Source organism: Myotis lucifugus, unplaced genomic scaffold (genome assembly GCF_000147115.1).
Source record: "Myotis lucifugus unplaced genomic scaffold, Myoluc2.0 scaffold_1, whole genome shotgun sequence".
Classification (NCBI taxonomy): domain Eukaryota; kingdom Metazoa; phylum Chordata; class Mammalia; order Chiroptera; family Vespertilionidae; genus Myotis; species Myotis lucifugus.
The window spans coordinates 15,633,871-15,650,148 of record NW_005871049.1 but is presented as its reverse complement, the minus strand read 5'-3'; the positions used below and the strand labels follow the sequence as shown (position 1 = coordinate 15,650,148).

The window sequence follows — 16,278 nt, the reverse complement described above, 5'->3', positions numbered from 1 at the left end:
ATGTTTCCCTGAAGTTTTATCTTGAAATGGCACAAGAAATTAAATCAAAATATCGTAAAATTACTAAGATATATACAAGAAATGTCAGCGGGTTTTGTGTCGGATTAAACAATAAACTACATATTCCTGATGTGGGACAAAGAAAACGGGACTGCATTGTGTGTTCTAACAGGAAAACACCTGGTGGCAGGCATCAAACCACTTATTACTGTCAAACATGCAGTAATCAGCCTGCAATGCATATTGGGGAGTGTTACAAAACTTATCATACTGTACAAAATTATAAACAATAAAATAGTTTTTTTTTGCAAATATACATTCCTCGATGTCACCCAATTCATATAAGTCCAATATCATTATAATACGTTACTTGGTTCCAAAATTATACTAAATAATACGAGGGTCTGTAAATGCACGTTTCCGCCGCAAAGTAGCGTCGAGTAGCTGGTAGCCAATGTCCAGAATAGTTCAGAGTGCAAAGGGTTAATTAAGATTACGCACAGCCCAGATAACCCAGATGTCTAACAACACAGGATGGTACATCCAACCATGATGTAACTGTTAAAAAAGGAAAAAAGAAGACAGACTTTCATGTCTAACATGGAAAGAAAACCATACCATAATTGTTCAGTGTTTTTTGTTTGTGGGGTTTTTTTTTTAATTGATTTCAGAGAGGAAGGGGGAGAGAGAGAGAGAGAGAGAGACAGAGAGAGAGAGAGAGAGACAGAGACAGAGATAGAGAACCATCAATGATGAGAGAGAATCATTGATTGGCTGCCTCCTACATGCTCCCCATTGGGGACTGAGCATGCAATGTAGGCATGTGTCCTTGACAGAATTGAACCCAGGACCCTTCAGTCCATAGGCTGATGCTCTATCCACTGAGCCAAACCAGCCAGGGCTGTTCAGCGTTTTTTAATTACAGAACAACATATATCTTATGATCTCATTTTACAAATAGAAACAAAACCTGCACATGTACAATATATGTGCATCTTTAAAGGCCTGGAAGAAAATAAAACTGAACACACAGTTACCTTTATGAGTGAGATAGGAGGGGAGTGTAAGAGAGCTGACTGGGTTTTTTTAAATAAATTACTGTTTTCAATGTTAAAACCCCAATAATAAAAACTAAACATTGGTAAGAGATTTAGTCTACAGGGCTCTAAAAGACAATATTATGACCAAGAGGCAGAAAGACATCATTTTATAAAGAAAAAAATTGTTTCTGTACAGAACGCAATAATTTATTTATGTATACAGGGTTGGAATATATGACCTAATTCTGAGTGAATATGATATGGCTGGGAATGTACTTTTTTATTAAGCAACTCAGGCACATGATAATAAAATTCAATTTTACAAAATGCCGTGACATTAACAGAAAGTAAATTTCCATTAACAATTCAAACATCCTTCACATTTTTCAGTGCACGAATCTTACCCCCCAAAAATGTTCTGTGCTATTCAAATATCTCAAGAGCAGTTTGGTCCTGTCCCTTCCCCAGTACAGAAATCTGTTACTTAGAAAAATAAAATAACGCCTGAAAATCAAAGTTTACATAATCACTGAAACAAACACTGAGAGCAGCCAGGTTTCACTCTCCTCCACATGACAATCAATGGCATCCTGTTTTCAATCTGCCGAACACTGGACTGGCCTTCCCCACGTCCACTTGGCCACCTCAGCGCAGAAACTGAAGGGAGAGCGGCAGCCTCCTCCAGAACTGTTGAGAGCTCCTACAGCGAGAGCGGGAAGCAGCAACGGCGACCTCGCTCACCGGGTTCGGAACATAATGCTGTGGACACAGTGAGCGTCACCTACAGAACCCGGTGAGACCTGCACCATCACTCCAGACCCTGGCTGCCTCAGATCACTCGCTCAGCCCCGTGCTGGCCACTCACTGCACCACAGTGACTTACTTAGCATCAGAATGGAAAACCCTAACAGAGTGCTCCTAGAAGACTCCAGAACCCGTCCTCCGTTACACGTTCAGCTACTAAGACAGCTTTCGCCTCCACTAATTCACTATGTGATGGAACAGTTCTTACCGTGCTTCCCACCAACAGAAAGGTGCAGTGGAAAGAAAACGAGTACGATATACTTCCCACACCACCAAGGACACAGCTGTAAAGGGTGTGGGGGAGGGACGGGAGGACCATACTATAAAACTGACTGTGATAGGAGCCGCATGACGTGTTCAGGCTGTTTAAGGAAGGACATCCGTGCAGGGAGAGTGGCCAACAGCCTGTGCCATTTTCTTTGCCATAACGACCTCTCCCCTGCATCCTGGGATCTGAGATACCTGCTGTGCAATGGAAATCCAAATGAGTTCAACCACCGACCAGTTGCATCAGTGGGTGTGGACTATGGAATGGATAATCCAAAGCAGCCTTCATAAACATTAGCCATTGCTTTTGGAATATATTTTGCTTTATCAGAGGAAGCTTTCAATTCCTTATCACATTTTGCTAGCACTAATAATAAAACTACTATATGCCTGAGAACACCATAAATCTAAAAAAAAAAATACCTGTTCCAAGACTCAAATATTTCTGTGGAAAATCTATAAGCAGATGACAGTTAAAAGTAATGATTTTATTATAAAAACTTACAAACATATTTTATCATATAAGTCACTCTATCTTCCTCTGGAAATTCAGGCTATACGCAAATGAGCGTTTACAGAACACCTGAAACATCCCAGTTTGAAGACCCAACAAACTCTTATCACCATCACCGCCAACTTCAAAGGGAGAGCGTTGTCATGCAGGTGGTTCTCTGGGAGACCTCACCTAACAGCTCACCCGTGGTCTCCATCAATTTTCCAACAACTCTAGTGTTCAGAGAGAATCATGGATCATTCTCATGTCACTACCACCCCCACCACCACCACCACGAAGCGCCAGGCTCTGTTCTGAGCACTTTATACCTATTAACTCTCTTAATCCTCACAAGAATCCTAGGAGGTAAAGACTGCTTCAGAGATGATGAAATTGGGGTGCAGAAAGGTTAAGGAGCTTGCCAAGGCAACCCCTCGACCACCCAGTTTCCCCTAAATAACCTCCTCCTCTGTCTCATGCATAGAGCAGAGGGGGTAACAAGCAAGGATTTGTTTATGGTTTTATTTCTTTTTAAATTTGTATTTATTGATTTTTTAAAAATGTTTTTTGTGTGTATGTATGCGTGTGTGAGAGAGAGAGAAACATCGATTTGTTGTTTCACTTACTCATGCATGAATTGGTTGATTCTTGTAAATGCTCTGACCGGGAATCAAACCCACAACCTTTGATGCTCTAACCAACTGAGCTACCGAATCGAAGTGGTTCTCAACCTTCCTAATGCCGAGACCCTTTAATACAGTTCCTCATGTTGTGGTGACCCCCAATTTCATTGTTACAAATTGAACATAATTAAAGCATAGTGATTAATCACAAAAACAATGTGTAATTATATATGTGTTTTCCGATGGTCTTAGGTGACGTGACCCCTGTGAAAGGGTCGTTCGACCCCCAAAGGGGTCGAGACCCATAGGTTGAGAACCGCTGGAATCAGGGTTTACGGTTTTATTTTAATCCATCCAATTCCTTCCCTTCCAAATTTATTTATTTTTCATTGCTGTTTTCCTTCTTAATTTACTCATACTTTCCTAGAACATAGAAAAACCAAGAGTTTTATCAGGGAAGCAATGACAAAATTAAGTTCATTTTTATCTAAAGAGCCTAGACTACAGATAAGAAGTATTAAGCTATATATACCTCAACAAGATATATGGAAAATGACACCATTACTTCACACCAACAGCCCATAATATTCTTAATATTCTTTTCTTATGATGAGTCACAGAACATTAAAATTAATCTCCTTTTAAGAAATCCACTTTCCTTACATTCCCACCGATTATTCTTAGGGTCCCTTATGAAAACATAAACAAAGCAAAACAAAAATTACTGCCTCATTTATTTATTTTTTTTTAAGCAAATGTAGAGATAGAGAAAAGTTAAAGAACTCCTTCAAGTATCATGTTTATTACAAGTAAAATATTTAAATATTCACTTTAATGGCTCCGATATAGCTGGCAACCTCAATGCTATCTACAAATAATGGCAAAAAAAATAGTACTCTCAATTCTAGAGATCTGGGTGCAGTGGCGTGGCAGAAACAAGTCAGTGACACTGCCACTTCTATGTCCTATCTGCCTCTAGACCCCCTTGTCACCCTCTATTCCAGGCTTTCTCAACCTCAGCATCGCCCTGGCCTCTACCCACTGACGCTGGAGAAACTCCCCCGCCTGCCCCTGGCTGTGATGACCACTAATTTCATATTGCCCGATGGACCACTGCTCTATTCTCCCCCACTGTTCCCTCTTCTTTCCTTGTAATCTAAGTGCCTCGGGCCTCAAGAGCTTTGTTTAACTTCACTTCTAAACTCCAGGACACAAGGAATTGCTGATTTCTACAACAAGGAAAACATGTCAAACACATGAATCTGTTCTTCCCATCTCTTTTCTCCTCCAAGAAAAAAAAGTGGGAGAGCAAATCAGCTAACCCTCAAACATCACTAGTACGTCTGGGTATAAAAGACCTAGTGCATAACCACAGTGAACTTACAGCATACCACTTTTCCTGGGATGTTTTAAAAAAATATCAAAATGAAACAAGTTTACTCATCAAGTACCTACTATGTGTCAGGGCTATATTCTTTTTTTTTTTGGTATAGCAATATTCATAATACTGCTATACATGAGACTTCTCATGGTACTTTTTAAAAAGCTGAGAGAGAGAGAGAGAGAGAGAGAGAGAGAATGAGAATGAGAATGAGAATGAGGAAAGAAAAAAAGCTCTCCACTGTAACCCTTGTAGAGGGAGTCATTTCTGAGGTGGTTGTTCATGTACTCCTATGTGCCAACAGGTGAGAACCACTGTACTAACACAAAGATCATAAACACACTGTCCATATGCCTTCACGGAACTCAGTCCAAAGAATTAATAAGGTAAGTGTAATAAAAGCCATTAAAGCTGACGCTGGATGAGACAAGCAGGTTTGTATTGTCCCTCAAAGGTACAAGATCCACAGTACAAGTCCCACACTTATGGCCCTTATCCCAACTTTATCAAGCTGTATGAGAGATACACTATGAACAGAAGTACAATTATAAATACAGACACTCAAAAACTTGCTGAAAGAATTAACTAATGTAGAAACGGGCAGGAAGCAAGAGCTCTACCAACCCCATCAGACTCCTTTCCCCATCCCTTGATTTTGAAAGACTATCCCCATTATAAGAGAAATGCCCTCCAGCTGAGATGATATAACATTAATAACAATGGCTTCTCATTTAACTTTTCATATCATCGGAGTCTCCCCTTAGGAGCAAGAGTGCTTCTTCAGGGTGGACACTGACATACATTTCTCTGTCCCTCCCAAAACAGAGCCCAGTGCTGGGCGCACAGTAGGAAGGCATGAAACACCTGCTGAACGGGATTCATATCAGCTCAACCAAAGGCAGCACCCCCACAGCGGGGATGCACCGTTTTGAGAGGAGGCTCTCTGGCAATACAAAGCAACATCCCAACCTGGGCAACGTGACCAAACTCTTCGGTGTAAATAAACGCAGCCTGGGTGCCAGTCATTTAAGTAAGTTAATTTGGTTCACAGTTAACAGAAAAACATTTAAAACCAATCAAACATTCCCTCAAGCTTGAACAGACTTAACAGAAGTCCTGAGCACACAAACATGAGCAACGGGAAAAATAAAGAAGAGGTTGTTATTAATTATGCCAGACGGCAAAGCCAGCAACGGACAATAAGCAAAACAGGAAGCTGCACTGGATGAGCTGGCAAGCTCTATACAATCAACCGTCCTGAGCTTTCACAGGGCTAAATGTCTACTTTCTCCAGCAACACGCACTGCCTTACTCTCATTCCCCTTCATGAAAAACTACTCTCTCTGATCAAATTAAGACCAACTTTCCCCGACGTTCATCCTCTCTCTTCAACTCAACTGAAAGAGTTTGAGGAACAGCTCTGACCAATGCATCCCAGTTTAGGGGCCCTGCTCCAGTCAATCCTTCAGAAAGGACTTAAGAATGGGGGGCTGGAGGGGGTGGAAACAGGCCAAATCCTGAGCTTATAGATGCGATTTAAAAGCCCTTTCCCCCCCAACTTTGAGATATTTGCAGATCATTTACAAGAAATAAGATGGTGAGGCAGAAGATGCTGACAAATTCAATTCTGTCTAGTGGCTGGGCAAGAACTCAGTGCCGAGGGAAGACGGAGTGTACGTAACTTAGATAAGGGTCCCACCATCAACCAGCTGTTGATTGCAGCACATGCAAAGCCTTTCTAACCCCCACAAGCCTAACCATTATTCTTAAGAGAAAATCTAGCAAATTAAATGCTGATGCCTAACTCTTTAAATTGTTTTCCCCCTTTATAAGTGGTTTGACTACATGGGAGAACTTTTCTCACTTTATTTTAATACCTTATAAACGAATCCATCTCAACCATCAAATCCATATCCCAAGACCAACACTGTGTCTCTTATGAATGAGGAGATGTCACTATAAAGAAACTTCAATACTGCAAGTCAGGTAGGAGGAGGAGGCCCGTTCCCACGTGCTCTGTTAAGCACTGGTGTCTCCCGGGTTCATGGTTCGCGCAAGCTGGATAAGAAACCGCACACACCTGACAGCCCAGTTTTCCCAGACTGCGACTTCCTGGTCCACAAAGAGTAACACACTGAAGAGTCTGGTGCAGGACACAGCAGCACATTTTATGGTTATTAGCAGCTTGCATCTTGTTTGTTTGAGAATCGCTTGTTCATGTCCTTTACCAGTTTTTCTCTAAGAGTGGTATTTCCTATTGACTTAAAAAGTTTCTTACCAAGAACAGTAACTTGCTGCAAATTTGTTACCTGAACGACTGTATTTGTGACTGTGCACTTTGTCATTTGTGGTCACATAAATGCTGTCAAATGCATAAGTTTTTCCTCTATGGTTTCTGCCTTGGGAGCCACGTGTAGAAGGGCTCTACAACCGGCTATTAATACCTCCCCACCTCTGAAATGGCACAAACCAATCCCTCTTTCCTTCTGACACTATGACAAGAATCCATGCCAGGATCTTTCTGCACTGAGCATATATTACTCGAATGAAAAAAAAATTTTTTTTAACACTAATGAATGCTATAAGAAAAGCCATTGGTAAACTCAGAATACTTACTTTTTAAAGCTCTCGGCAATTTAAATAACTTAAAAATCATTAACAGGCATTCATTCAATTTCTACACTTCTCTTAAAAACCTTTACCTACGATTGTCAGGGAAATGTTCCATCTACAAATTCCCAAACTTGGTATTTCACAATTTCATTACCGGCATTCCCATTGCTTCACCCTTCTCAATTCGTTTAGTCCATTGGACTCCGTATAACCTGTGACCCTGCTGATCTAGACTGGATTCAATACTGCTCTCATGAACATTCTGGACTCTAAAATCACAGTGATTTTTAGAAAGAGCTAACATTTTCTGAGTGTTTATTACATGCCACGCCCCATGCTACGTCCTTTGTGTAGTCTGTATTTCAACGACTGGGATGCTCCTCCCATTTTCACCTCCAAAACCAGGAAACTGATCATCAATGGTATGTCACGTCTAATTGACAGTTTTTTCCTCAGTCGCACATGAAATAATGTCGCGCAATTGGCAGCCTCTTAGATTAAGTGAAATATGAAAGTATAACTCATTTCATCCGCAAGCAATCCCGAGGCTATCACCTCTCTTCCAGATGAGGGAAAGTGAGGCACAAACACTAATGGTGAGCAGCTTCCCCAAAGTTATAAAAAAGCAAGGAAGTGTTGGGGCTTGGACTTAAACCCAACATCCCGATTCTAGAGCCTCATTTCGTAACCCATTTGCTATCTCTAGGCCAGAATCAACTCTACCAACATTTCCCTCCAATCTTACTATGGAGCCACCTAGACGCAACAGTGACCTAGTCCTCCCTACAGCAGCCACATCAAGTTTTTCCCCAAGTTTCCCCCTACTGTTTAGACTTTGAGTTCTCCATAGATCTCCTGGCATACCACCTACAAGGGTTCTCCCAAAACTTCTCCATTATTCTAAGCTTCCACTACCATCTGCTGAGTCCCACACCTCACAGTCCCAATGAGGGGACTGCCTTCCACACTGCTGGGGAAAGCAGCACAAGCTGGCATGAGCTCCACCATCTGCTTTCCTCTCAACTGAGACCCCATCCTGCTTCTTTCTCAGACAACTCTCCCTCCTTACCATGGCTAATATTTCGTCCCCTGTGCTCAAGATCACCAACTCCACCAATCTTTGTTTTCCACCCATTAACTTCTTTCCCTCAACCTTCAAGTATCAAGAGGTCCCCTCTATTTTGAAACATAAGTCACTCGAGGGAATTTTCCGAATCTAGTTCTCATTTCCCAGAATACTAAGTCTATTCTCCTCAACTGCATTCACGTGATTATCCGACCGTTTCTCCTTCACCATGAACCATGAGACACTTCCCCTCTGACCCTAGTTCTGGGATCCCTCTTCCCCCAGCTTCCTCTGACCCCATACCTTCCTTCCAGTTCCTTCTTTTGTCTACTTCAAACATACCATCCCCTTCTCCTAATTCCCAATTGTGGGTTTCAATGGCAGAGTCAACCTACCAGTTCTTTGTTTCTGTTCCCGATTCTCTCAAAACACCTTGGAAGTTCAACCATCCTTTCCAACAATCTGTACTTAATGTTCTGAGCCCTTCCCTAAGCTTCAGCTTAGTTTGTATCTCCAACCTGCCTGTAGAATACCTGGATACCCCACCTTAAATGCAACCCGTCAATTCTAAGTTATCATTCACACAAACTGTTCCTTCTACAAATAGTTCTTCCCTGTCCTTAAGTAAAGGCTTTATCAATTTTACAGCTACTCAGGGTGGAAACTTAAGAATAATCTCTGCCTCTTCTCCCACCCATTACTCTGTAGCCAAATAACCACCAAGTGCATTTTTACTCACAAAACCCACCTCATCAGATGGATAACTCAAATAGCTTTCTTCTTCATCTCCTGGCATTATGGGCTCTACCCCCTCCAATCCAAACTGCATGTTCAAACACCTTCAGTGATTTCCAATGTGCCCTTGCTCTGGCACTCGAAGGCCCGAAAATTCTCACCCCAATTTAACTTTTCTGAATCTCTCTCCCACCACACTGCACTGGGCCCCATCAGGAATACCTACTGTGGTCAGGTAGAGCTGCTGCTCACCAGCCTCTAGATCTGTGCTGTCCAACAGGATAGCCACAGGTGGCTATTTAAACATAAGCTAATTAACATTTGAAATGCAGTTCTCAGTTGCACTAGCCACATTTTAAGTGCTCAACAGCCCCGTGTGGCTAGTGGCTGTGGTCCTCACTTGAGCTGTCTGTAAAACTTACCTCTATCTTTATTACCTTGCCACAACTTTTGCAGTGTTGTTGCATTTAATTTTTCCATTTTGTGTGTCTTCTCACCAATGACCGAGCCACTCAGAACTAATATTCATTGAATAATGAAGCATATACTTATGAAATGCTGCATCAAAATTACGAAATGAGCATATTTTAAAATCCCTCTTCCATTAAAATGACACATTCTTTCTAATTAAACAAAAGATCTTGCATTTAGCTAACTAAATAAGGATTTGATTTGAATGCCTAATGATAACACTTAAAAGATAATTAGTTCCCTTTTCTCTTGTGGTGTTTGAAACTGAAAGGAAAAAAGCTATAAAGGTCTGAAATACTTCCACTTTGCAAAAGAACACTGCAAAGAAACCACAAAAGATAGGCAACAGGAAAATGAATGAATAGTTTGAGTAACTATACCCTAACTATCTGAGATTGTAGGAAAAAAATATCTATAGAACAGCTGCCCTAAAATTAAGGGGAAACTACAAATAAGTGTTAAAAATTATGTATATAAATACATTTTTAATCAAAAGTTAGACTCTTCTATCCTCTTCCCAAATATGACATTGTATTTATTTGCATTTTGAACACAAAAGCATACAGATGCATAATCAGCTGCTGTGTGTGTTCCCATAAATTTAAGCTTGTTGTCAAGAAAATTAGTTAAGAAACCAATCTACCACACCACAGCCCCGGATTCTTACAAGGGAATAAGGCTCTATATCTGAACATGAGAAACTAAGCAGAGAAGAGAATCGCCAGGTAGGGATTCCCGTGAATCGTAGAGAGTTTGATGCTTTATTTTCAAGAGGGAATCATCCCTAAAGTTCTGATTTTAGCTTAGAACAACTATTACAAAGATGTTAAATTGCTAAAATACTGCAGTTTTTAGTACCTTCCTACCAATCCGATGTAGTCACTGGAGTTGAACTATTTATGAACGTTTTGGTTTTTCCCATCTGAAAGATAGCTTCCCTTATGCAAATAACTCTTCCACAGGGCCTGCTCATCTCTGCAAGTCAGCAAGCAGTGGCTGTAAATGCTATATTTTTGACTATAGGACTAGCTGTACACCATCTTAATAAGGTACACCTAAATGAAGATTTAAATTTAGATTTTAAGTACATTCATGTTAACTAGCTTAGCTATTTTCTTTTTTAAGCAAGTTGCTCCAGAGTAAGTATTAAAAATATTTCAGGCATTTTTGTGGCAAATCCAATGACAGATCACCAGATTAGACTAAAAGTTGCCCTGCCAGGTAATCGCAGAAAAGGAATATAAAGAGTCAAGAGGGCCCGGCCAGGATGGCTCAGTGGTTGAGCATTGACTTACGAACCAGGAGGTTACGGTTCGATTCCCGGTCAGGGCATATGCCTGGGCTGTGGGTTTGATCCCCAGTGTGGGGCGTGCAGGAGGCAGCCGATCAGTGAGTCTCTCTCATCGTTGATGTTTCTATCTCTTTCTCTCTGAAATCAATAAAAAAAAATTTTTAAAAAGAGAATCAAGAGGTTTCAGTGTGGGGCAAAATGGAGATGCCTCCATCTGTTAGCAAAGCATGCTCCGCTAATCTTGGGAGCAGTGAGTAAAACCAGGGCTTCCTGGTTGCTGACCACATGCAGGTGCGGTGACAGTGGCGTACCTGGAGAGGGCACAGGAGCTCTACACCCCTTCCTCCAGACCTAGCCCTAAGCATTTCTTCCATCTGGCTGTTCCCGAGTTGTTACCCACTATCATAAATCGGTAATAGTAAGTTTTTTTTTTTTAAAAGAAAAACCATATGTAGAAGTACAATTACAGAGAACACTTCATCAGCCTCAATGTCATTCTATAATTTAATATTAAACTTCTCTACCTTTTTATATTTACATTATCCTTTTTCTCCTCAGATCTTTCCAATTATCTCCCTAGTACACCATAGCTCCTCCCTAAAAATCCCAAACTTTTAGCTCTCAGTTAAGAATGTGATTTATTTTTTAGTTAAGACAAGAGATGTATATGAACTGCCTGGCTTAATAGGAATTTTGTACAAATCTGGAATCACCCATCTTCTGGTAAGGCCCTGCTGATTAAATCAGATGCAGGACTTTCCTTTTCCATCTCCAAAATGGGGAAAAGAAAAAAGAAAAAAAAAAACCTCTCTGAGGTTGTCAGACTTGATTCCTACTCGGCTCAAACAATGCTATGTACAAAAAGTCAACATACCAAAAAATTCTTTTCTTCCCACCCCAGATGACGATACACTGGATATGCTCAGAACAAAGCTACAGGAACAGTGTGAGTATGGTAAGAACAAATAGCCCTAGCCAGCATGGCTCAGTGTATAGGGCCTCTGCCTGCAGACTGAAGGGTCCCGGGTTCGATTCCGGCCAAGGGCACATGCCCAGGTTGCAGGCTCAATCCCCAGAGTGGGAGCGTGCAGGAGGCAGCTGATTAATGATTCTCATCATTGATGTTTCTGTCTCTCTCTCCCTCTTCCTCTCTGAAGTCAATGAAAAATATATTTTAAAAAAAGAAAGAAAGAAAGAAAAAACAAATAGACAAGTAAGAACTTAACAAGTAGAGCGATCCAGGACCTGGCTTTCCCTTCTTCTGATCACTACATGGGTGACTTTTAGGTAAGTCAGCTATCTTCTCTGAGCCTAGGTTGCTCAACCTGATATGAACCAACTGGATTAGAAAATCCTCAAAGCAACTTTTAACACTAAATAGCTCTATTCTCTGAATGGAAATTACAAATCTGAATGTTTATGAATGCACTTGGCACGGCAATCCCATGATGTCCTTCACCTGAAATGTCATGCAATTTGTGTACTTAAGTGTACACACAAGCTTACCAGAGCATACAAGCATTTTTGGATTGGAAGATGGGAGTGAAAAGGTATAAAAGGTCCCCTGATTTCATCAGATTCTTAAACAGCCCTAACAAAAAAACAAAAAAAAAAAAAACAAAAAAAAAAGTTAAGAACAACTGAACTGTAAAACTACACAAAAGTAGACATTACATATAAAAAAAATTTTTTTTCCCCCAAAGTAGTTTGCAATGAACTATTTGTATCTCAAGGTGCAGTGTTTACCAGCTAAGGGAAGGAAAATATTGATGAGATAAACTGAACTACTAGAACTTCCTTCTTCAGTACCATCAGCTTGTGATTATATAAGGGGAAAGTGGTAGGAATGATCTAGAAAAACAGAAATAAAACTAATTTGGTTTTTACATCAGATTTACTCTTCCAATTATGATCTGCTTCCATACGGATTAACATTGTTTCCTTTCTTCCAAACACTTAAAAGGAGATCGCCAAGAAAAGCACAAAATTTGTCTAAAGGCCTAAAAATAAAAGCAAAGTCATATCTATACTGTAGTAATGAAGTCCAGCAGAACAAGGATTATTTGGGAGGCCCTAGAGTCAGACTGCCTTGTTCATATCATCATCACTAGCTATGGAGCCTGAGGCAAGACAGTGAATCATTCTGAACTCAGTTTTTCTTTTCTGTACATCCGTACTTAGTCAAGTTTTGAGACTTAAATGAGATAGGAGTTTTAAAAAACAAGGAAACAGAAAAAATTAGCTATAATTATTTCTCCTCCCCAAAGCTCTAAATCAAAGAAGAACCCAGGACATCAATGATAAATGTAATCCACAGAAAAGTCTACCTCATTTTATCCAGTAGCTGCAACTGGTTCATCCAAACAAGCAGCAAAAATTGACATGTCTCTTTCTCTTTTTGACCTCACAAACTCATCAGCAGAAGTGACACACACAGAAGTAATTGAAAGATGAGTACAGGAGGAGGAAGAAGAGAAGTAAAGTCCCAGACCAGCACTGTCCAACGGAACCTTCTGCCATGATGGAAATGTTCCATATAGGTATCATCCAATATGGTAGCCACTGGCCACATGGGGCTATTGAGCACTTGAAATAAAGTGCTACTCAGAAGATCAGTATTTATTTTTACTTAACTTTAATTAATTTCAATTTAAGTACCCACATGTGGCTAAGGCTACCTTATTGGGCAGCACAGACCGAGGACCCATAAACTGAATAAGGATTGCCAAAAATCTAAGAAAAAAAAACGAGGGTCTTTTCCTGATTTGTTCATATGTTCAATTCAAATATCTTTTGTTTTCAGTGGAGACCTAGTCACTATGACTAGTTAAAGAAATAACATGTCAGCTGATACATCAACATAGAGCAACTCAGTAAGTATGTGGTCCTCTGATATTTTAGAAGGTCCCAAAGGCCAACTTAAATTCAAGCACACATGAAGCATGATTCAGGAGAGGGATCGGAGCTGCCAAGGTCCTAACATCAGCACCTCCACGGCGTCTGTTTCTCCACTAGCGAACGAAAAGCTACTTACACGATGCAGACTGCACACCCCTGCATTTGTCAGAAATTCAGAGCTCTGTAAGCCTTCCCCTCTTTCCAAAACACCAGCATTCCTGGCTGGTTCAGCCTTTCCACTCTGAACAAAAATCCATGTACCACCCATATCTGAAGCATAACACCAGACTCCTGCTTAGCTGCCCCTGTAATATGGTTTAATTATGATGACTGAACTAATAGGCTGACATCATAGACTTTTACAGGCTGACCCCATGTCATCCTGATGTATCATTTTGCACCAGTTCAGTGCTGTAAATCAATTTAAGATCTCGAGCAGGTTGAAAAGGCTGGTAATGATGCTTTCTCTGCTGCCTCTGGGGACTCCACATTATACACAACTTACATTATTTATAAAGCCTCAATGATGCCTCCATTAGCCTTGTAAGACTACACAAATGAGATCTTTTATACACACACACAACTTGGCCCTGATTATGTAGGCGACTGCAGCTTAAATATACTGGTCTAATTACATTCAAGTTCATTCTTTTCCCAATCTAACCAAGTTATTAAGTTTTATCTTTAACCCAGAATTACTAGAAATCAAAATTACAAGCTGAAATTTACTTTTTAACTATTAAGTGTATTTGGGGGAAATGAGACTTCTTCCTAATGCTTTAATGAACTTAGCAGAACAAAATTAAGTTTCAAGAGGTGTAAGAGGTTAACATTTTTAATTGCCTAAAACTGTCATTTCTCTAATGCAAAAAAGTCATCAGTTCTTCAAGGGTATAAAACCAAAGGATACTGCAAAAAAAGAAAAGTGGATTTGGTTACATACCTAGGGTTGGAGGGGTCAAAACTAAAGCAAGGACAAATCCCCACCTTCAGGAGAAACTCGACCTAGCCTGGATCCCCTAGAGGCCCTGGCATCACCCACTTCTAGAAAATCATCTCTCTCCACCCTGGTTACAGTTTCCCAAGAATTGCAATATTACACAAATGTACACCACCTGCACAGAAATATCAAATAACTGCAAATGGGAACGAGGGAGGGCTGGGGGAGGACAAACACTTAAATCAGGACAACATATTTAGGCCTGGCACCTACATGTCAATAACACTGGATGCACAGTATTTCTACTAATTGAAAATGCTGGGGCAGTGAACACTGCTTCCGCCTCGACTCTTTCCCAATGGTGGTGGCACTACAGCTCACCTACCTCCAATAAAACGCAAAGTGGTAATTAGCAGCAAGGTGAAAAATCAACCTGGGCAGAGAACAGTTTTCTCCTTGTGCTCCTGAATGCAGTAGGCATGTTACCCACGCCAGGCAGGCAGCTGGAGCGAGAAATGTTCGGAAATAAGGGCAATCTGCCATCTGTCCGCCACAGGAAAGACATACAGAAATCGTGCAACTTCTGAATCATTCCACCTACTTTGAAAGTTCCGATACAATGGAAAGGCCGGTTGCCGCAGCACTCACGAAAACGATGCTTTCTCGGGAGATGGTGCTGAGACGCGCCTCGTTTCCAGAAGGGAAGCCAGCGCCTTGTCGGCTGTCTCGCGCAGTGTATTTAAAAATCGTTTGCGCTTCCAAATAAACAAAAGCCGCAGCTACTGCAGTTGTGAGATCCGGCAGGCATCTGTCCCCCCTCCCTTCCTAAGGACATCAAGGAAACGCTCTCCCTTCAGCCTTCATATTCAGTAAGCAGCTAGAAAAACAAGCCCGCATCTCCCGGCGTCTCACCCCCACCACCCCCACCTTCTACAGAAACAACCCCGAGCAACCCTCCCAAAGCCAGGGAACGGAGTAAAGGAGCAGTTGTCCAACGGCGAACTCACAAATACACTTGCAGTGAGGCAATCGAATCCGGTCAAGGGAAAGGAATGAGACGACACTTGGAGGCGCACGGGGTGTAGGCGGAAGAGAAAAAAAAATTACGCGCCGCCGCCGCCAAACCTTTGAATAAATTAGAGGGAATTTCGGGACGAACTTTCCTTGACCTCGACCCCCAAAAGGCTCGTTGGGGCAGAGAAGGGGACCGATCTGGGACAACGAGGGACCCAGGGCACCGGTGTCCCCCCGCCCCCCCCGGGCGAGACCGGCTCCGAGCGCCCAAAGGGCAGCGCCGGCGGCCGCCCTCCAGCTCCCCAAAGGGTGGCCCGAGCCAGCGCGGGACACAATGGGCCAGCGGGCCGCGCGGACGGGCCTCGGCCGGGCTGCAGAAAGGGAAAGAGAAACGGGGAGCGGGCGGAGGGGAGGGGAGGGGAGGGGAGGGTGGCCGGGAGGTCCCGCCGCGAGCAGGGCCAGGGGCGAGGCTCTGGCCGTGGATCGCGGCTTCCCCACCACAGACCCAACAAAGACGCGAAGGGAATCCTGGCTGAGCCCTGCCGGCTGGTGGGGGCGAACGGAGGAGAAGGTGGCAGGTTCGCTCCTCCGAGCGGCCCGGCGGCGCCATCACGGTGGGGGGGGGGGGACCCCGATCCGCCC

The 16,278-nt window shown here is 42.1% G+C and overlaps 1 protein-coding gene across 2 annotated transcripts in view; it reads right to left on the bottom strand.

Annotated features, from left to right (window-relative positions):
* Window positions 1–16,134, bottom strand: part of SMAD1 (SMAD family member 1) — a 67,855-nt gene extending 51,721 nt beyond the window's left edge. Inside the window, exon 1 of one of the 2 annotated variants that reach the window (XM_023754812.1) lies at window positions 15,630–16,134. The gene's annotated coding sequence lies outside the window, so the exon portion shown is untranslated. Of the gene's footprint in view, window positions 1–15,223; window positions 15,513–15,629 lie in introns of those variants that run through there. The other variant, XM_006081742.3, reaches the window with a different exon arrangement.
* Between the last annotated feature and the right edge of the window lie 144 nt (window positions 16,135–16,278).